This window comes from Geotrypetes seraphini, chromosome 12, assembly GCF_902459505.1.
Source record: "Geotrypetes seraphini chromosome 12, aGeoSer1.1, whole genome shotgun sequence".
Classification (NCBI taxonomy): domain Eukaryota; kingdom Metazoa; phylum Chordata; class Amphibia; order Gymnophiona; family Dermophiidae; genus Geotrypetes; species Geotrypetes seraphini.
In genome coordinates, this window is record NC_047095.1 from 24845102 (window position 1) to 24866726 (window position 21625).

Below are 21625 nucleotides of genomic sequence, written 5' to 3' on the forward strand. Positions count from 1 at the left end.
TTGCGCGCAAAACAACGATAACTTTAAAATGAGGACAGACGTCATCACCATGCACAATGGATGCATGCTAATGTCATCACGCGATTCATAGTCAAGACATATGCGTGCCACGCTGACGTAAAGAGAAGCTGATCTGTGATCCTGCAGGGGTCTATGGGCCCACCTGTTCAAGGCTTTACCCCCAGAGTTTGTGAATCTCCTGTGGAAAGCTTATTTGATGGGTTTGGGGCACACTGCATTACCTGAGGGTACGCCGGCATTGGCCCAAGGAGATTCTTCCATTGGTGGTCTCCCCACCATAGAGAAAGCTGACTGCAAGCCTAAGTGATCTAGCAGAACAGGACTGGGAGGATTGGAGGTCTTACTCCATGCCTTTATTGCCCCAAGGCTCAGCTGCTTTCCTGGAGTATTCTGTTTTTTTTAAATACATGGACTATATCTAGTCTGGGCTTCCAGAATGATATTTTTAAATAACATCCACGCCTGATGTATATTTTTGACCTTTAAGTTTCTTTTTTACCATTCTCCTCATGTTATCTTAGTCTCCTTTTTTAAAGTTAACTGTTATTAGATTGGATTTCCTATGTAAACCTATTCCAGGGATTATTTCAAATCTGATCATGTTATGATCACTGTTATCAAGTGATCATAACATGCACCATTACCTCCCTCACCAATTCATGTGCCTCACTAAGAACTAGATATAGAATTGCTTCATCTCTTGTCGGTTCCTGAACCAGCTACTCCATAAAGCAGTCCTTGATTTCATCAAGGAATTTTATCTCCCTTGCATGCCCTGATGATAACATTTATCCAATCAATATTTGTCAATCCAGAGGTTCATGTGTCCCTTCCAGAAGAGACAGCCAGCTTTACTCAGCAATGAGAGGTCATGAGTGGAGAAGGATAAACTGGTGTGTTGAAGGCATTCAGACTCGAGGAAGACCAGAACGAGGTGACAAGTCATTCGGACCAGAAGACAACCAGAGCAAGGCAAAACTGTATAGCCTTCTTCAGTTTTTCTACATATTGCTTTGTTGATTTCTCCCTCTGGCATTTTTGTAAGCACAATGTCAGTATTGCTCCTATTAAATGGTGGTCTGATTCCATAACTGCCTTTCGTTAAGTTCTTACATCTCTATTTGATGATCTCCAATGATCTTTCACACAGATACATTGTCATCTCAAAGATTCAAAATTTACAAACACAAAATAAATGTGCAGTATTGCTGCAATTCGATTTTTCGGCTGCGTTTGATGTTGTTCGTCATGACATCTTGATTCGTATGCTATCAGACATAGGCCTAAACCAAGTAGTTCTGAATTTGTTCAGTAAATTTATATCATTGCGATCTTATGAAGTACATTTGGAGGATGAGACTTCCTCTTCATGGAGATCTGGCTGTGAGGTGCCACAGGGTTCGCCTTTGTCACCGATCCTGCTCAATGTAAATATGACTTCTCTTAAAAACTTTTGTCTCACATCAGCAGAAACTATATTCACTTACACAGACGATATTTTTATCTTATTGGAAGTCAACTGTGATCTCAGCAATTTGGCTTCTAGTATAGATTGATGTATTTCTAAACTCCAAATGTGGGCAATGTCCATCCAAATGAAATTGAACGCTGCTAAAACCAAATTGCTTTGGGTTGGATCAAGATTAGAAAAACATCCTACTTCTGTTACACTGAATACAGGTATCTCAATGCACATAGATTTTTTTCCTCTAGAGTATTGGGTATTATCCCAGGACAAGCAGGCAGCATATTCTTGACTGATGGGTGACGGCACCGACGGAGCCCCGGTACGGACACTTTTAGAGTGATTGCACTCTAAGAACTTGGAAAGTTCTAGAGACCGCACCGCGCATGCGCGAGTGCCTTCCCGCCCGACCCCGACGCGCGGTCCCTCAGTTTCTTAGTTTCCGCGGAGCTAAGAAGTCGCATTTTCAACGGCTGTTGAAATATTTTTTCATTCGCCTTCCCGCTCGCGTAAACTTTTTCGGGTTCTTTTTGCCCTTCCGTTTTTCTTTCTTTTAAAAAAAAAAAAAAAAAATTTCTCTTGTTTTTGTCAAGTTTCTTGATTTGACCCGGCGGGGCCTACTGCCATCATCGAGGCCTCGGCCTTCGATTTGGCAGAAGCCGTTTTTACGTTCATGCCCCCCCAGCCCGGGTTCAAGAAGTGCCAGCGGTGTGCACGGCCTATTTCCCTTACAGACCCGCACAACTGGTGCCTTCAGTGTCTGGGTCCGGAACATCAGGCCTCTACCTGCACCCGCTGTGCCACTCTGAAAAAGCGGACTCTCAAAAATCGAGAGATACAGCAGAGACTGCTTTTCGGCACCGACATGTCCGACCCCGCGTCTTCGGCGCCGGTCTCGGTACCTGTTTCGTCGGCACCCACCTCATCGACGCCACGCGATACCGCGTCGACGTCGCAGCATGCAGGTAAGCCGGCTAAGAAGCCTTCCCCGCTGGAACGTCCTCCGGTCTCCATTGCAGAGAGTCCAATCCTGCCGACCGTGAGGCGCCAGCGGAAGCGCTCCGCCCCTATTGAGGTGAGTCCCTCGACATCGGGCTCCTCATCTCCGGGGCGTCGAGCGGCACCGCAGGTACCGCAGAAGAAAAAAGCGGTACCGGTGCCCTCCCTTGATGATCGCATTGCGGCCATCTTGCAGGTACAGCTGAAGGAACAGCTCAAACAACTCCTTCCAGCTCTCCTGACACCGAGCCCTCCGGTATCGGTCCCCACTGAGCAACCGGTACCGATCGTGGAACAGCCAGTATTGTCACCATCCACTCCTTCGGTACCGGTACGCTTGACCTCATCGGCATCGATGCCTGTCCTCGCACCGGAGCCTAGGTCTCATCACCAATCGGTACAGACATCGGCTCCGGTGCAACCGATAACATCGCCCGGTACCGCGTCGGTGAGGTCGGGTAAGTCGGTACAGAAGTCCCGACACCGAGAACCATCCACCCCTGAGTCTCGGGACCGTGGTCCCCATGTTCGAGACCCTGATCTGTGGGGCGACTCTGAAGAACCTCTTCAGTCAGAAGGGGAGTGTTCATCAGAGGAGGACGAGCCTGTTCTGCAGGATATTTCCTCCAAACCTGATTCCACCTCTTTCTCTTCTTTTTTAAGAGATATGTGTGAATCTCTTTCCATTCCTTTGGAGGCTGAGTCTAAAAAGTCCAAAGCTTTTTTGGACGCTCTTGATTTTGACCAGCCTCCAAAGGAATTTTTGAAACTCCCTTTACATGACATCCTGAGGGAGACCTTTTACAAGAATCTGGAGACTCCTCTTACCATCCCGGGAGCCCCTCGCAAATTGGATTCCCTTTATAAAGTCATCCCTATTCCTGGTTTTGATAAACCACAGCTCTCACATGAGTCTCTTCTTGTAGAATCCACCCTCAAGAAGTCCTTAGGAGCTAGTGTCTATGCCTCTGTCCCTCCTGGCAGAGAGGGTAAAGCCATGGATAAATTTGGTAAGCGACTTTACCAGAATGCGATGCTTGCTAATCGTTCTGGTAACTATGCTTTTCATTTTTCGTTTTATTTAAAGCATCTCCTTACCACCATGGCTTCCTTTGAGCAGTACCTTCCTGTGGGGAATCGTGAGGCTTTCCATCAGTGCTCTTCAGCTCTTTTCCAGCTCAGGAAATTCATGGTAAGGTCTATATATGACACTTTTGAGCTTACCTCTAGAGCAACAGCCATTTCTGTAGCCATGCGCCGTTTGGCTTGGCTCAGAGTCTCTGAGCTTGATGTTAATCATCAAGACCGGTTGGCTAATGCCCCATGTTTAGGGGATGAGCTGTTCGGAGATTCTATGGACTCAACGACCCAGAAGCTCTCGGCTCATGAAACCCGCTGGGATACCCTTCTTAAGACCAAGAAGAAACCTCCACCTTCACGGCCATTCAGACAAACGGCCTATCAGCGGCGTTTTGTGGCTCGCCCCTTGCAGCCTTCCACTCAGCAACCTAGGAGGCAGCGTCAACAGCAGCGGCAAACACCTAGACCTCAGCAGCAACAACCAGCTAAGCAGCCTCCTCCACAAAAATCGACTCAGCCCTTTTGACTTGATCCTCGAGGGCATAGCCAGCGTTCAACCATCTCCTCTCCTCCCTCAACCGATAGGAGGACGACTGTCTTTCTTTCTCAGCCGGTGGGAAGTTATCACTTCGGACCAGTGGGTCCTCAACATCATCCGCCACGGCTACTCTCTCAACTTTCACACCCTTCCGGGCCAAAGTCTACCAAAAGAGTCTGCTTTGCACACTCCTCAATCTGCCCTCCTTTGTCAGGAGGTTCAGTCCCTCCTGCTTCTAAACGCCATAGAGGAAGTTCCTCTGGACCAAAGGGGGCAAGGATTCTACTCCCGGTATTTTCTAGTCCCCAAGAAAACAGGAGACCTCAGACCAATTCTAGATCTGCGAGATCTCAACAAATGTTTGGTCAAAGAAAAATTCAAGATGCTATCTCTAGCTACGCTTTATCCTCTCCTCGATCACAACGACTGGCTATGCTCTCTCGATCTCAAAGAGGCCTACACTCACATTCCAATTCATCCGGCCTCCAGACAGTACCTTCGCTTCATGATCAATCACTGTCATTACCAATACAGAGTGCTCCCCTTCGGTCTTGCCTCCTCTCCAAGAGTGTTCACAAAATGTCTGGTAGTGGTGGCAGCATTTCTGCGCTCCCACCACCTTCAGGTTTTTCCCTACCTGGACGATTGGTTAATCAAGGCCATTTCATCTCAGACTGTTCTTCTGGCCACCAACCAGACCATCTTTTTTCTACAACTACTGGGGTTCGAAATCAATATACCCAAGTCTCACCTTCTTCCTACGCGGAGACTTCAATTCATTGGAGCGGTACTGGACACGGTCCAGATGAGAGCCTTCTTGCCGGACAACCGTCTTCACAACCTCCAATCGCTCTGTCAGCAGGTGCTGTCCCAGCACTCCATTTCTGCAAAGCAGATGATGATTCTTTTGGGTCACATGGCCTCCACAGTTCATGTCACACCCCTGGCACGGCTTCACCTGCGCACTCCTCAATGGACCCTGGCTCTCCAGTGGTCTCAAGCGACAGACTCTTGCTCACGACACATATCTGTGACATCGTCTCTTCGTCAGTCTCTACAATGGTGGTTGATATCCTCAAATCTCTCCAGGGGCCTTCTGTTCCATCTGCCTCCTCATCATCTGATCATCACCACCGACGCCTCCCCTTATGCATGGGGAGCTCATCTGAACGAGTTCCAAACTCAGGGCCTTTGGACTCCTCAGGAAAAGAAGCATCACATCAATTTCCTGGAACTCAGGGCAATGTTCTATGCCCTCAAGGCCTTCCAACACCTTCTATTTCCTCAAGTCCTTCTAATTTGCACAGACAACCAGGTGGCTATGTACTACATCAACAAGCAAGGGGGAACGGGCTCTCGCCTCTTATGCCAGGAAGCCCAGAGAATCTGGTCTTGGGCATCCTCGCGCCGCTTATTCCTGAAAGCGATTTATATTCAGGGAGAACAGAACTACTTAGCGGACAAGCTCAGCAGAGTTCTCCAACCCCACGAATGGACTCTCGACCCATCGACTCTACAGTCCATCTTTGCACAATGGGGCACTCCTCAGGTGGACCTTTTTGCAGCTCCTCACAATCATCAGTTGCCCCAATTCTGCTCCAGACTTTACTCTCCTCACCGTCTGGCAGCGGATGCGTTTCTTCTGGATTGGTCCAATCTGTTCCTTTATGCTTTCCCTCCTCTGCCTCTCATGCTTCGGACCTTGTTCAAACTAAAGAGGGAACGAGCCACCATGATCCTGATTGCACCACGGTGGCCCAGACAGCATTGGTTCTCCCTTCTACTTCAACTCAGTTCCAGGGATCCATTTCTACTTCCACTGTTTCCATCTCTGCTTACACAAGATCAGGAAACCCTCCTCCATCCCAACTTGCAATCGCTACACCTGACAGCTTGGTATCTCTCGGGCTGACTTCAACTGATTCTTTGTTATCTCAGCCTGTTCGCTCCATCCTGGACGCCTCCAGGAAACCAGCCACTCTACAATGTTACCATCAAAAGTGGACGAGGTTTTCTTCTTGGTGTCTCCTACATCATCATGACCCCAGGTCTCTTGCTGTGGAACCTCTATTGGATTATCTGCTTTCTCTGTCTACTTCTGGTCTCAAGTCTACTTCCATCAGAGTTCATCTCAGTGCCATTACGGCTTTTCATGAGCCAGTCCAGGGGAAACTCCTTTCAGCTCATCCCCTGGTCTCCAGATTCATGCGAGGTCTTTTCAATCTGAAACCATCTCTCAAAGCACCTCCGGTGATCTGGGATCTGAACGTGGTTCTCTCCGCCTTGATGAAGCCTCCATTTGAACCCTTGGCTACTGCCTCTTTCAAGTTTCTCACTTGGAAGGTACTTTTTCTTATTGCTCTCACCTCTGCCAGGAGGGTCAGTGAGCTACATGCACTAGTTTCTGATCCACCTTTCACTGTCTTTCATCACGACAAGGTGGTTCTACGTACACATCCAAAGTTTCTCCCTAAGGTTGTTTCTGAGTTTCATCTCAACCAATCTATTGTACTACCTGTTTTTTTCCCTAAACCTCACTCTCATTCCGGGGAACAGGCTCTTCATACTTTGGACTGTAAGCGGGCTTTAGCTTACTATTTAGACCGTACTAAGCCCCACAGATCATCTCCCCAACTTTTTTTGTCCTTTGATCCGAATAAATTGGGACGTCCTGTTTCTAAACGTACGCTATCTAACTGGCTTGCTGCGTGCATTTCATTCTGCTATGCTCAGTCCGGACTGACACTGGAAGGTTCTGTCACGGCACATAGAATTAGAGCTATGGCAGCATCTGTAGCTTTCCTCCGTTCCACGCCCATTGAGGAAATCTGCAAAGCTGCTACGTGGTCCTCAGTCCATACTTTTACATCTCATTATTGTCTGGATGCTTTCTCCAGACGGGATGGACATTTCGGCCAATCTGTTTTGCAAAATTTGTTTTCCTAATGGCCAACCTTCCCTCCATCCCTCTTTTTGTTAGCTTAGAGGTCACCCATCAGTCAAGAATATGCTGCCTGCTTGTCCTGGGATAAAGCACAGTTACTTACCGTAACAGGTGTTATCCAGGGACAGCAGGCAGATATTCTTGCGTCCCACCCACCTCCCCGGGTTAGCTTCTTAGCTGGCTTATCTTAACTGAGGGACCGCGCGTCGGGGTCGGGCGGGAAGGCACTCGCGCATGCGCGGTGCGGTCTCTAGAACTTTCCAAGTTCTTAGAGTGCAATCACTCTAAAAGTGTCCGTACCGGGGCTCCGTCGGTGCCGTCACCCATCAGTCAAGAATATCTGCCTGCTGTCCCTGGATAACACCTGTTACGGTAAGTAACTGTGCTTTATCCTTGATTCATCACTTTCATTTTACGACAGATAAATTCTTTGACAAAAAAATATTTTTTAATCTACGTATGTTGAGGAAAGTTAGACCATTGTTCCATCAAGAACATTTTAGAATCAGAGTATGAATGGCCACAACCACTGACCCGCAAGCTTTGCTCTGAAGAATGCTGGTGTAGAAGGACCGAGGTTGAAACAGACACTACAGAATGACAGTCTCTGGTATCCAGAGCAGATATTGTGATGTCATAATGCCTCATTCCACCAGTGCCTAAGAGCCAATCATATCAGTGATGTCACAATGGCTTCATTATCCTTGGCTCACATAAGAATCAGAGTATGAATGGCCACAACCACTGACCCGCAAGCTTTGCTCTGAAGAATGCTGGTGTAGAAGGACCGAGGTTGAAACAGACACTACAGAATGACAGTCTCTGGTATCCAGAGCAGATATTGTGATGTCATAATGCCTCATTCCACCAGTGCCTAAGAGCCAATCATATCAGTGATGTCACAATGGCTTCATTATCCTTGGCTCACATAAGAATCAGAGTATGAATGGCCACAACCACTGACCCGCAAGCTTTGCTTTGAAGAATGCTGGTGTAGAAGGACCGAGGTTGAAATAGACACTAGAAAATGACATGGGATTATTTCCCGCGGTTATCCGCGGGGACGGGAACGGTGATGAATTTTGTCACCGTGTCATTCTCTATAGAGACGTTTAAATGCCTATGTGGTGTAAATGCACACGTGTCAAATCTCAGTTAAAGTGTGTTACAATTTTTAACACACGTTAAATATTTAACATGTTAATCACGCCATTAACATGTTAAATATGCAGCCCTAGCAAATAAGTAAGATAAATTGATAATTGGGGCATAAAAGGCATTAATATGCAATGAAAGCATTCAAACTTTTATCAGAGCACTTAAACATATTTCAGGGAATTTGTGTATTTTTACATAATTTCTAGAAATTTCCTAGGTATATAACATATTATACAAAATTTAAAGCTAGTCGTTGCTTTTCCACATAAAATTGTACCATTTTGTCACTAGCGCTTTTTAAAAATTACGACAACTCCAATACTGGCACCCCCCCTATTCCCTATAAACTTCGATTACAGCTGGAGAGGGGGCAGGGGGGGGGATTTCCCAGGGTAATTTCAGCCCAGGCAGGAATAAATACAGACGACATGTCCCTATTTTAAGGTGTCACGTGTTAATTTAGGGAGTGAGGTAAGGCAAGGCCCCTGTATAACAATCATCTCTACTTACTACAGGGATAAAGAGGAGGTTATAAACAACAACAACATGAAAAGTGCCAGACAGGATTAGCACCGGGTCTAACAGCGAGGCCTAGTTTCCAGCCAGCCATAATCAGCATTTTCTTTCTGCAGCTGCTGGCTAACACGGGTGTTTTAATATCACGCACTGTAGATGTTTATCTTACTTCAGGCTCTATGATGCAAAGCTGGGCTTTGAAACAGAAGGAAGCCCCAGCTGCTATAAAGAGTAAAAGGGGTGGGTCTTGATATACCACCTTTTCTGTGTGGTTACAATCACAGCGGCTCTACTAAGGATTCATAATTAGATCCCCTAAATATGCGTAATCTCGAGTGTGTGTGTCACCTAGGCAGTTGCCTAGTGCATGCCATGAGTGGTACGTACCCAGTACATAAATTAAATGTATTTGTGGTTGGGACTAGGCCTGGAGTTGGTGCACATCAGAAGGCCGAGTGGACGATGCAGAAAGGCTTGCAATAGAGCCACTCACAGATGTTGATCGTATGTAGGGTTGCCAGATTTTCCAATTGGAAAATCCAGACCCCATAGACCCGCCCTGTAATGCCTTAATTCCCCCCCCCTTCCCCCCTGCTCTTGTTAGGCAGAGAGGAAGTCCGTGCATGTGCATAGTAAGAGGTGATAGGCTCAGGAGTAATCTAAGGAAATACTTTTTTACAGAAAAGGTGGTAGATGCGTGGAACAGTCTCCCGGTAGAGGTGGTGGAGACAGAGACTGCGTGCGAATTCAAGAAGGTGTGGGATCTCTTAGAGCGAGGAAGAGATTATGGTTACTGTGGATGGGCCAACTAGATGGGCCATTTGGCCTTTATCTGCCATCATGTTTCTATAACCATAAAGCTCTATGACATCACAGTGCAGGTGTAAAGAGCCTTAGCCAATAGGAAGAGGAGATGCAAATGTTAAGAACCTAGCCAATACGTAGAGGAGGAGATAGTGGCTGCTCTGGATGGGTCATTTGGCCTTTATCTGCCATCATGTTTCTATAACCATAAACCTCTATGACATCACAATGCAGGTGTAAAGAGTCTTAGCCAATAGGAAGAGGAGATGCAAATGTTAAGAACCTAGCCAATAGGGAGAGGAGGAGATAGTGGCTGCTCTGGATGGGTCATTTGGCCTTTATCTGCTCTTTGACCTCACAATGCAGGTGTAAAGAGCCTTAGCCTATAGGAAGAGGAGATGCAAATGTTAAGAGCCTTAGCCAATAGGGAGAGGAAGGGATAATAGTTACTGCGGATGGGCAGATTAGATGGGCCATTTGGCCTTTATCTGCCATCATGTTTCCATGTAAAGCCCAGGCACAGGACCCCCCCAACCCCCCCCCTGTTTTGCATGCCCCGCCCTGTTCTTCCTTCAGCCCTGCCCCCACAAAGCCTCCTCTCTTCTTTCTGACAAGCTCCAGCTGCATCTGGATGCGCGGATGTGTGTGACATCATCCATGCTCAGAGGCCCTCCAGATGCGGCTGGAGCTCGTCGGGGCTTTCCAAAACCCAGACAAATGCCGGGTTTTGGAAAGTCCGTCCGGGAGCCCGGACAGTCCTCTAAATAGAGGACAAGTCCAGATTTTCCTGAATGCCTGGTAACCCTAACCAAGGTACGCCTATTAACCTGATTTTAAGCTCAAACTCCCAATCCAGAGGGTGGATGTGTCTTACAAACCAATTCCAGTTCATTAGGTCCTTGTTGGATTTTTTAACACTAATCCAAGCCCCTGTGTGTCAGGCCCTGTCTTAAGAAATCCCAAGATGTACCACTGGGAGTCATTAAACAGCTGGCAGCTTTGCTCACTGTCGAGATTCCTCCGCCGAGGAGACAGCAATCTCAATGTTATTGCTGGAAAAAGGGTGGTACCAGGATGTGCATCCCAGAAGTGGCCCCATGCCCAATTCTAACCTCTTGGAGCATTAAAGCTTGCTAAAATTATGTTGGGACAAAACTGCCATAGAACTAAGGTGCTCTAGATGTTAATATAAGAGAATGAACTTTTAATTACAGTATATTCTCCCATATAAACAGAGAAAGGTTTCCTATAAATTACATCCCAAATCAGGTCAACTTTCCCTGATGTCCTCTCTTCCTTCCCCCTGGTACCCAGCATTTTTCTTCTTCCCTACCTCTTAACTCCCCCCCAGAGTATCCAGCATTTCTCTCCTCCTCCTCCTCCTCCCTACCCCCACCCTCCAGCATCTTTCACCCTCCTCCCCATGAGGTTTTTCCTTCCTTATATCCATCGCCCAGGTCAGCGATACTTTGATCTACATAACACCAGAAGCGTTCCGGTCAGCCAGCACAGAACCTGAAGCGCGTGAGCATGCCAGCTCCCGCCCCTTCCAAAACAGGACGTTTCAGAGGATGGAAGCCAGAAACATTACTTAAGGTTGAGAAGAACTTAAAGCAGATCACAGAAAACCAGAAAAAAAAAATGCAATAGATCAAATGAACAAACTAAAGAATAACAAATCACCAGGACCAAATGGCAGACACCCCAGAATAATAAAAGAACTCAAGAGTTAAATTCCAGACTAGCAATCTGTAACTTCTCTTTCAAATCAATTGCAGTATTTCAGGAATAGGACTGCATGGGTGATCCATTAAACTAGAGACCGATAAGCTTGACATTCATGCCAAGCAAAATAGTCTGAAGAACAAAATAATTTACCATTTGGATAGACAGAGGAGAAAGTCTTGCCTTACCAATTTGTTAGATTTTTTTTTTTTAAACATATATATATTTTTTTTTTAATAGACATACGGACAACGGTGAGTCAATGGATAGAGCTCCTCTGGATTTTCAGAAAACATCTGCAAAGAAGCTCATAGGAGACTTGTCAGAAAATAAAAGTTATGCTACAGGAGGAAATTTTTTATTTGTGTATTAATATATAAGCACATAAGCACATAAGCATGGCCTCTGCCGAGTCAGACCATAGGTCCATCATGCCCAGCAGTCCGCTCCCGCGGCGGCCCCCCAGGTCAATGACCTGTAGTGAACTATTACTCAAGAGCATTTTGTCTTGTATAGTAACCCTCTAATTGTACCCCTGGATTCCCTTACCCTTCAGGAATTCGTCCAATCCCTCTTTGAACCCCAAAACTGTACTCTGCTCAACCACCCCCTCTGGAAGCGCATTCCAGGTGTCCACCACCCTCTGGATGAAGAAGAACTTCCTAGCATTTGTTCTAAACCTATCTCCCTTCAATTTTTTTGAGTGTCCTCTAGTTCTTGTTGCCCCCGCCAGTCTGAAGAATCTGTCTCTCTCTACCTTCACTATACCCTTCATGATCTTATAAGTTTCTATCATATCCCCTCTAAGTCTCCTCTTTTCCAGGGAAAAGAGCCCCAACTTCTCCAGCCTCTCAGCATACGAGAGGTTTTCCATGCCCTTTATCATTTTTGTCGCTCTTCTCTGGACCCTCTCGAGTATCGCCATATCTTTCTTTAGGTACGGCGACCAGTACTGGACGCAGTACTCCAGATGCGGTCGCACCATTGCCCTGTACAGCGGGAGGATAACTTCCTTGGTTCTGGTAGTGATACCTTTTTTGATAATGCCCAACATTCTGTTCGCCTTTTTTGAGGCCGCTGCGCATTGTGCTGCCGGTTTCATTGTTTTATCCACCAAAACCCCCAAGTCCTTTTCTAGGTTGCCTTTTCCCAATGTCATCCCCCCCATCATGTAGTTGTACATCAGGTTCTCTTTCCCTATGTGCATAACTTTACATTTCTCCACATTAAAACTCATCTGCCATTTATCTGCCCACTCACTCAGTTTGTCCAGATCCCTTTGGAGTTTTTTACATTCCTCTACAGATCTAACCTTACCGGAGAGTTTTGTGTCATCCGCAAATTTTATAACTTCACACTTTGTCCCTGTTTCCAAGTCATTAATAAATATATTGAATAGCAGCGGTCCCAGCACTGACCCTTGTGGGACGCCACTTGTGACCCCTTTCCAGTCAGAATAGTGTCCCTTTACTCCTACCCTCTGTTTCCTGTTTGCCAACCAGTTTTTGATCCATCTGTGTATGTCCCCTTCCACCCCGTGGTTCCACAGTTTCCTTAGAAGGCGCTCATGAGGTACCTTGTCGAAGGCTTTCTGGAAGTCTAGGTATACTATATCTATGGGGTCACCTTTGTCCAAATGTCCGCTTATCCCCTCGAAGAAGTGCAGTAGGTTTGTTTGGCAGGATCTTCCAGTACAGAAACCATGCTGGCTTGTTCTCATCAGCTTATTTTTTTCTATGTGCTCACTGATACTGTTCTTGATCAATGATTCAGCCATCTTCCCCGGAACTGAGGTCAAGCTGACCGGTCTATAATTCCCCGGGTCGCCTCTGGTTCCTTTCTTGAAGATAGGTGTAACATTTGCTATCCTCCAGTCTTCCGGTATTACCCCTGTTTTCAGGGATAGGTTACAAATCTGTTGCAGTAACTCCGCTATTTCGTTTCTAAGTTCTCTTAGTATTCTTGGGTGAATTCCGTCCGGGCCTGGCGATTTGTCAGTTTTTAGCCTATCTATCTGTTTGAGTACGTCTTCGAGGCTTACCTCCATGCACGATAATTTTTCCTCTTGGTCCCCCTTGAAGAATTTTTCCGCCACTTCCTTTTCCTCCTTTACCACTCCTTTTCTATCCCCCTCATCCAGGGGTCCCACTTCCTCCCTCGCCGACTGTTTCCCTTTCACATATCGAAAGAAAGGTTTAAAGTTCCGTGCCTCCTTTGCAAGTTTCTCTTCATATTCTCTCTTTGCTGTTCTGACTACGCGGTGGCATTCTTTTTGGTGCTTCCTGTGCTTTTTCCAATTTTCCTCAGTTTTATCCTTTTTCCATGTCCTGAAGGATTTTTTCTTATCTCCTACCACCTTCTTAACTTCTTTTGTTAACCATGCTTTTGTTAACTAGCTAAAAAACAGGAAACTACGCTGGGTGTCCAGTTATGGCATGAATTTCATTTCAAGTTTCAAGTTGAATACAATTTTGATTAAAACGCATTATCGTATCGTCAATGTGATGCACAAAATTTAAAATAAGGTACGATTGTGGACTGTATTATATGATTTATATGGATGTTTAAATTTCAATTCTTGGTATGTAATATGACTAAACATCTTGTATAGGATGCATTAAAATGATAAATAAATAAAAAATAAAAAATAAATAAGGTACGACAAACATAGCATAACATACAAGAAAAAGATTCCCCCTACCGTTGTTGTCTCTCTCCCTCCATGCTGTGCCGTGCGTTGCCTTCTGGCCTGCCACCCAGTGTTATCTTCGGGCCGGTCCACTGTGAGATCAATGCAGCGTCTTCGGGCCGGCTCCCTGAGTGCAGCGTTGCACAAAGTTGTGGGCAGCGCGCGTCCCGCCCCCTCATCTGGAAGCCTTCCCTCTGACGTTGCGACGTCAGACAGAAGGCTTCAAGGTCAGGCACAGGACACGCGTAGGAGCCTTTTCCCACGGCTTTGTGCACTGCGGCACTCATGAGAGCCGGCCCAAAAACGCCGTGTTGATCGCACTGTGGACTGGAGTCTGAAGAACACCGTCTTTTGCCCGATGGACGTGCCAGCCCTGTGGACTGGCAGAAAATTTCGACGGGCCAGCACCGGTCCACGGACCGGCGGTTGAAGAACACTGGCATAGACCATCCACCCTACTCACCAGATCTTGCTCCATCTGACTATTTTCTGTTTCCAAACCTTAAAAAGAGTTTGAAAGGTCAACAATTTTCGAGTGATTCAGAGGCGATTGAAGTGGCGGAGTAGTTCCATCTTAATGTCTAACAAAAATTGGTCCACAGTCAACGTTTATTCAAAACAGGAAAAAAGATTGAAAAGGACAGATGACTAATAAATAAATAAGTAAAAAAATAGTTGTATAAATGTAACTATGATCCCCAACCCTTAAACAAGATAATGCTGTCGAATTTGTTGTGGATTTGTATATATTTTTGTTTTTTAACTATAATTTTTTATATTTATATATATATTATTTATTTTATATTATTTATTCTTTACTTTTTATTTTTTATTTGTTTAATGGACATCAGTATGAGCCATGTGAAAGGTGCCCAGTATAAGGCTCAGGCAGTAACTTTGCGATGACTAGCATCATCCAGATAGTATCTGGATAAAGATTGTTGCCTCATACATCATGTTTGTCCATGGCCAAAAAAAAAACAAATCCACAGAAGTGAAAAAATGAATCACCAAACTGTCCCTTGCAATCTTAAATCCCCGAGATATGGCATATAACCTCCTAAGGGTGAGTTAAATAAGGTATCTGTGGCAAAAAATGCTAAAGCTAAAATAAAATGTTATATGGTATAAATAACTGAAAAAAGTGCTGATGAAAAAATTGAAATGTTCAAGACTAAGTAATGAAAAAAAGTGAACACGCCCACCAAGAAAAAAAGAAGAAAAAATGAAAAAAGTGACAAGAAGTCCAAATATACAAAATCACATGCTTAAAAGAAGGGACTAAAGATTCATGCAGTAAGATAAAAAATGACTGGCAGTCAATCCATTAGGTCTGAGTGAAAAGCGCTGAACAAATCCAAATCAATATGTTACAAAGTCCAGCAGTTCATATGAAAAATTCAAAGAGAACATAAATTCTATAGGTCATCACTTGAATGCACATATGTCCCCGATTTGAGAAAATGTAGAAAAGCGAGTGTTTCTGAAATCAATCTCCACTCCATGACATCAGAGTATTCTGGGGGGGGGGGGGTTACAGAAACTTCAGACATGTAAGTTTCATGGCTCCATTCTTGGTAGGGCTGAGAACTTTTCAGCACCCCTTCATACTGTTTTGGGGTTTTTGCATGATCTGGAAAAGGGAGCAATGAATGAAGAAATCAAATTTGCTGATGACAAAAAATGATTCTAAAGTAGTTGAATCATGAGCTGATTGTGAGAAGCTGCAGGAGGACCTTCGAAGAGCGAGAGTCAAAACTGGCAGCTGAAACGTAATGTGGATAAAATGCAAAGCGCATACAGCACATACGGGGGGGGGGGGGGAGGAATAATCAAATCCTAAAATCACCGTGCAACAGCGGTTCGAAAAGCAAAGAAAATGTTTAGGGAGTTACTTGGAAAGAAATCAGATGATGCCATCCGTATTAAGGATGTGGATTCATTAAAAGGCGGAGAGTAGAAGCTGATCTGGGGGAGGTGGGGGAGAGGGCAAAGGCAGGAAACTGCTGAAAGGCAAATTCTAAGCAGAGAAAAGTTAGGAAAAAGATATTATGGACATTGATTTCCCGGCGGGGGAGCACCGAGAAAAGAAACCGCGCCTTGTTGCGCGCGTCCTCGTGCGCGTCTACGTGTGGACGTCTAGTGCGGACGTCTACGTGGGGACGTCTAGTGCGGACGTCTAGTGCGGGCGTCTAGTGGGGACGTCTAGTGGGGGCGTCTAGTGGGGACGTCTAGTGCGGACGTCTACGTGGGGACGTCTAGTGCGGGCGTCTAGTGCGGGCGTCTAGTGGGGACGTCTAGTGGGGACGTCTAGTGCGGGCGTCTAGTGGGGACGTCTAGTGGGGACGTCTAGTGCGGGCGTCTAGTGCGGGCGTCTAGTGGGGACGTCTAGTGGGGACGTCTAGTGCGGGCGTCTAGTGCGGGCGTCTAGTGGGGACGTCTAGTGCGGGCGTCTAGTGGGGACGTCTAGTGGGGACGTCTAGTGCGGACGTCTAGTGCGGGCGTCTAGTGGGGACGTCTAGTGGGGACGTCTAGTGCGGGCGTCTAGTGGGGACGTCTAGTGGGGACGTCTAGTGCGGGCGTCTAGTGTGGACGTCTAGTGCGGGCGTCTACGTGCGGACGTCTAGTGCGGGCGTCTAGTGGGGACGTCTAGTGCGGGCGTCTAGTGGGGACGTCTACGTGGGGACGTCTAGTGCGGGCGTCTACGTGCGGACGTCTACGCGTGCGCGTCCTCGTGCGCGCGTCTTACATTCAGCACCTAAACCCCAAACTCAGATAAATGCCTTGTTCTCCCCTCCTCCAGGTTGCTGTTGAAAGCCTCGGGGAGGATCGGAACTCAAGCTGGAGGAGGATGCACAAGGTTCTCACGGAGAAATTCACAACCACTCCCTGCAGCTCATAACCCAAATTCCACTCAGCCTGAGAAGGGTTCCGGCACGCAAACTGTTCAACAGCAGCCGAATCAGACAGAGGAGGGGCGGGACCGTGGCGCAGGAAGCAGCGCAGGGATCGCTGACGCTGACTTCGCGATCCTGCTGCGGCTGCTTCATAGGTGGTGCGGGGAGGCCAGGGGGGCGAGCGGTCCTTTGGGGTGGGTCGGGGCATCAGGCCTTCAGGGTGGGGCGGGCGGGCAGGCAAGCAGGCTTTCAAGGGGGAGGGGGTGACAGGCAGGCAGGCAGGCCTTCAAGGGGGGACAGGCCTTCGGGGGGGGGTGCAGACCTTCAAGGGGTGCAGGCCTTCAAGGGGGGCAGGCAGGCCTTCAGTGGGGTGCAGGCCTTCGGGGGGGGGGGTGTAGGCCTTTGGGGGGTGCAGACCTTCAAGGGGGTGCAGGCCTTCAAGGGGGGGAACAGGCCTTCAAGGGGGGAAAGGCAGGCAGGCCTTCAAGGGGGGGGGACAGGCCTACAAGGGGGGGGACAGGCCTTCAAGGGGGGGTGCAGGCCTTCAAGGGGGGTGCAGGCCTTCAAGGGGGAGACAGGCCTTCAAGGGGGGGAAAGGCAGGCAGGCAGGCCTTAAAGGGGGGACAGGCCTACAAGGGGGGGACAGGCCTACAAGGGGGTGGGACAGGCCTTCAAGGGGGGGGGACAGGCCTTCGGGGGGGTGCAGGCCTTCGGGGGGTGCAGACCTTCAAGGGGGGGACAGGCAGGCAGGCCTTCAAGGGGGGGACAGGCCTACAAGGGGAAGGGACAGGCCTTCAAGGGGGGTGCAGGCCTTCAAGGTGGGACAGGCAGACCTTTAAGGGGGGACAGGCCTTTGGGGGGGACCATGATTTAGAAGTACACGGAGGGAAGGGGGTGTTCAAAGAGACATGCATATGCCAAACTTTGGGGGGGGGGGAAGAAATAATGAGTCTGAAAATAGAGGAGAGGGAGAGAGATGATGGACCATGGGATTTAGGGAGGGAAGGAACAGAAAGGGAGAGAAATTGGACACAAGGGATGGTGTGGAGGAGGGATAGAGATACTGGATAGGAGGGTAATTAGGAAAAGAAACGGAGAGATGGTGGACTCTGGGATGGTGGGGAAGGAGGGAGAGATGCCGGATGAAAGGGTATTTAAGAAAAGGTGGATCTGTGGAGGGAGATGAAAAAAAGGAAAGATACCAGACTTCCTGGGAAGGGAAGGGAAATGGAAAGGGAGGACAGAGTTGGCAGATGGATGGTTAGCATGCAGAAAGAAGGAGACCCTGGCAAGCAAGTTATCAGAAGAAAACCAGAGCCTTGGACCAACAAGATTTGAAATATAACCAGACAACAAAAGGTAGAAAAATTAATTTTATTTTCTGTTTTGTGATTATAACATGTCAGATTTGAAATGTGTATCCTGCCAGAGCTGGTGTTGGACTGCAAACGTGAGCTAGGATTTAACAGAAAGAGGAAAAGTCCTTTTTGTTTCTTTATTTTATTTACACCACAGCGCCAGTGTGGTTAGGAGAAGCCAAAGGGGGTGAAAAAGCTATAAAACCCACCAGGAGTTTTGAAAAAAATCACCCAACTGGGCAGGAAAATCGAATTGAAAAACCAATTCAATAGGGCTGAATCGAATCAAAAAATTTTTTTCCTGTATCTGGCAGCATTAGTTTGCGCTACTGTCTTAGACTTTAGGACCTGGGATTGGGGAGAGATGGCATCCTCAGTACTTTATAATGCAAGTGAAACGAGGATTTGGTCAGACTTTTGAAGGGTCTGCAGAAAAAAAATATTGTATAGGCCGGGGACATGAGACAGCAGGAAATGGGAACTTTTCTTCCTTCTATTTTTGTGAATGGAAAGGCTGAGGATGTCAGAGAGGTCAGTTAAAATATGTGCTTTATAAGAAAATATAATAATGTGTTTTATAAAGTTTATAGCATAGCTGGCCTACCCAGTGAGGTGTTCCTAGTGGTGATGGTGGCAGCGTGTCAATGTGTTGAGAGGAAGAGGTGGTCTGGGAAATTCTGCTGAGCAAACTCCGGGCCCATTTCCACCCCCCAGTTAGTCCACTCCACTCAACTGATTCACACACTGAGTGGGTCTTTGGGTGTTGTTTTGGGATCTCTTCCAGTGGTTTATCTCCTTCTGGTCCAAGGAAGGAAACTTTGTTATCCTTAGCATTGACCTACAGAATATGTTTGTAACAGCGCTGCTTGTGTGGCATTAGGCTATGTAGTGATCGAAAGAAAAAACAGACCTTTGCACATTTTTGCACTATATGGTGGGTGTATGAGGAGATTCACATTTCCTGCACAGCTAAGTCCATGTGAAGTTACCTTGTGCTGTATTTGACATCTAGCAAGGTCTCTGTTTGAAAGGAAAGATCTAAACTTTAAAATGAAGTGGCCAGAAGTTATGGTAAAAGCAGATAGTGTAGCTGGTTTTAAGAAAGATTTGGACAAATTCCTGGAGGAAAAGTCCATAATCTGTTATTAAGACATGGGGGAAGTGTCTGCTTGCCCTGGATCGGTAGCATGGAATGTTGCTACTCTTTGGGTTTTGACCAGGTATTAGTGTCCTGGATTGGCTACCCTGAGAATGGGCTACTGGGCATGATGGACCATTGGTCTGACCCAGTTAGGCTATTCTTATGTTATGTTCTCATCTGTAGGGGCCTTTGTTTTCACTTCTTATTTTAATGTATTTTTTTTCTGGGAACTTATCAGTGTTTTTTATAATGGGAACAAAAATGGAAGAGAATTAATGTGTGTGGAATGGGGGGGTAACTAATTTCTTCAGCTAAATAATTCAATCCACTTCAAACAGACATAGGAGAACTTGTGCACCATTCACACACCCTCCAACCAAAAACGTCAAAAGAAAAAAACTGTTCGACAACCTCCTAGCCATTCGAGCTGCAACACTCGACCCCCAACTCTACAACCAATTGATATCAACCACAGACTGCAAAACCTTCAAAAAGAAATAAAAACCCTTCTATTCAAAAAACACATAAAACCGAACTAACACAATCAGAACTGTCCCAAGCATCACCTGCAACTACTCCATATGTACTTCTAATGTCATGACAATTTAGACATAATTTATGTTATGTTATGTTTGGAATAATGGTTACATATATGAGGTTCAATAAAAGAAAATTTTCACTGCCTGTTTCTATTCTGACCATTTATTCCATTTCATGGTTATTGCAAAAAAAAAAAAATAAATTTTTTTACATGGGGGGGGGGGGGTGTCAAAAAATGATGGGCCCCGGGTGCCACATACCCTAGGTACGCCACTGCATTTTTCAGTATTGGTACAATCTACAGTGCTTGCCCAGATAGACTATTGTAATTCAGTCTATTTAGGTTTTAAGCAGGGCAGTCTATAACAACTTTAGCTGATACAAAATATGGCAGCTAAACTTATATTTGGGAAGCAAAAGTACAATCATGTTTCTCCTTTGTTGAGAAAGCTTCACTGGCTTCCAGTCCACTTCAGGATTCAATTTAAATATGCATGCATGATCTTTAAGCTTCTCTATGGAATATTTTGATCCTTTAGTTCCCTTATATTGGAACACCTTCAGTTCTTGCCATTTAAGGAATACACAGAAATATAAACTATCTTTCCCTTCTTTTAAGGGTATTAAATCTATAGGAAAGCTTATTCAATCTTTTGCCTTCAAGCTGGTAGAGATGTGGAATGGACTTCCTGACTCCATTAGACTGATAGGCCAGCTACAATAATTTCGTAAAGCCCTGAAAACTCTGCTGTTTACACAAAACTTAAATGGCTTAACTATAGTATCAAAGAACTGACAGTAATCCAGGTTTTTTTTCTTCTATGCTCTTTCTTATATACTCTAGTCATAATTACATGTGAACCGAGTCAAGCTCCGTTGGGAAATGACCCGGTATATAAATTGAAGACTAGTTTAGATTAGACCTGTTGAATAGATGCTGATGCTTAGATTATTTACACTGCAGAACAGAATTAATCTTTCTCTATTGGGGGCATTTTCAAAACACAAAAACATCCAAAAGTCGTCATTTGGATGTTTTTCTCTGCAAAGCGTGCAAGTGCCGATAATCAAAACAAAGAACTTAAGACATTTTGCAGGACGTCTCCTCCAAAACATCCAACTTGGAAAGGGACGTGTTATGGTGAGCTGTGGGCTGGGTTAGACTTGGACATTTTGCAGAGATAATCAAACCTTTTGAAGAACATCCTAGACGGAACATAAATGTTCTGAGCTAGACTTGTTTTAGAAGCATCTAAGTGCCCAAAAAGTACCCAAACTGACCAGATGACCACTGGAGGGATTAAGAAATGGCATCCCCCACACATACTCACCCAGTGGTCACACACTTCCTCTCACCTCTCAAAACTCTGAATGGAAAAGTACATACCTGTCTCTAGAACAGCACAACCAGGTATAGGAAAGTCTACTAGAGTAGCACACAGGTGTTTTAAGTAGCCTATTGAGTGGATTAGTAAACTATAGAGAGGAGGAGCCAGGCTCATAAGACACGCTAACCACTATATTTATGATGAAAAGTGTGAGGCTACAGAAACATCCAAGTTGAAAGCATCCAAATAGGCAGCATTTAGATGTGGGAGGGGCTATCATTGTAATGGACTGGCCACATAGACATCCCAACAGAGCAGTGGGGCACCTTAGCGGGCACTGCTGTAAATTTCACATAAAGGGTGCCAGATATACATCTCACCATAACCTCTTTATAATTTATGATGATCCCTTCAAAAAATTA

At 46.0% G+C, this 21625-nt stretch overlaps 1 protein-coding gene across 1 annotated transcript in view; it reads left to right on the plus strand.

Moving 5' to 3' along the window:
• The window catches only part of HFM1 (helicase for meiosis 1), a 354705-nt gene that overhangs the window by 195991 nt on the left and 137089 nt on the right, over window positions 1-21625 (plus strand). The window lies entirely within an intron of this gene.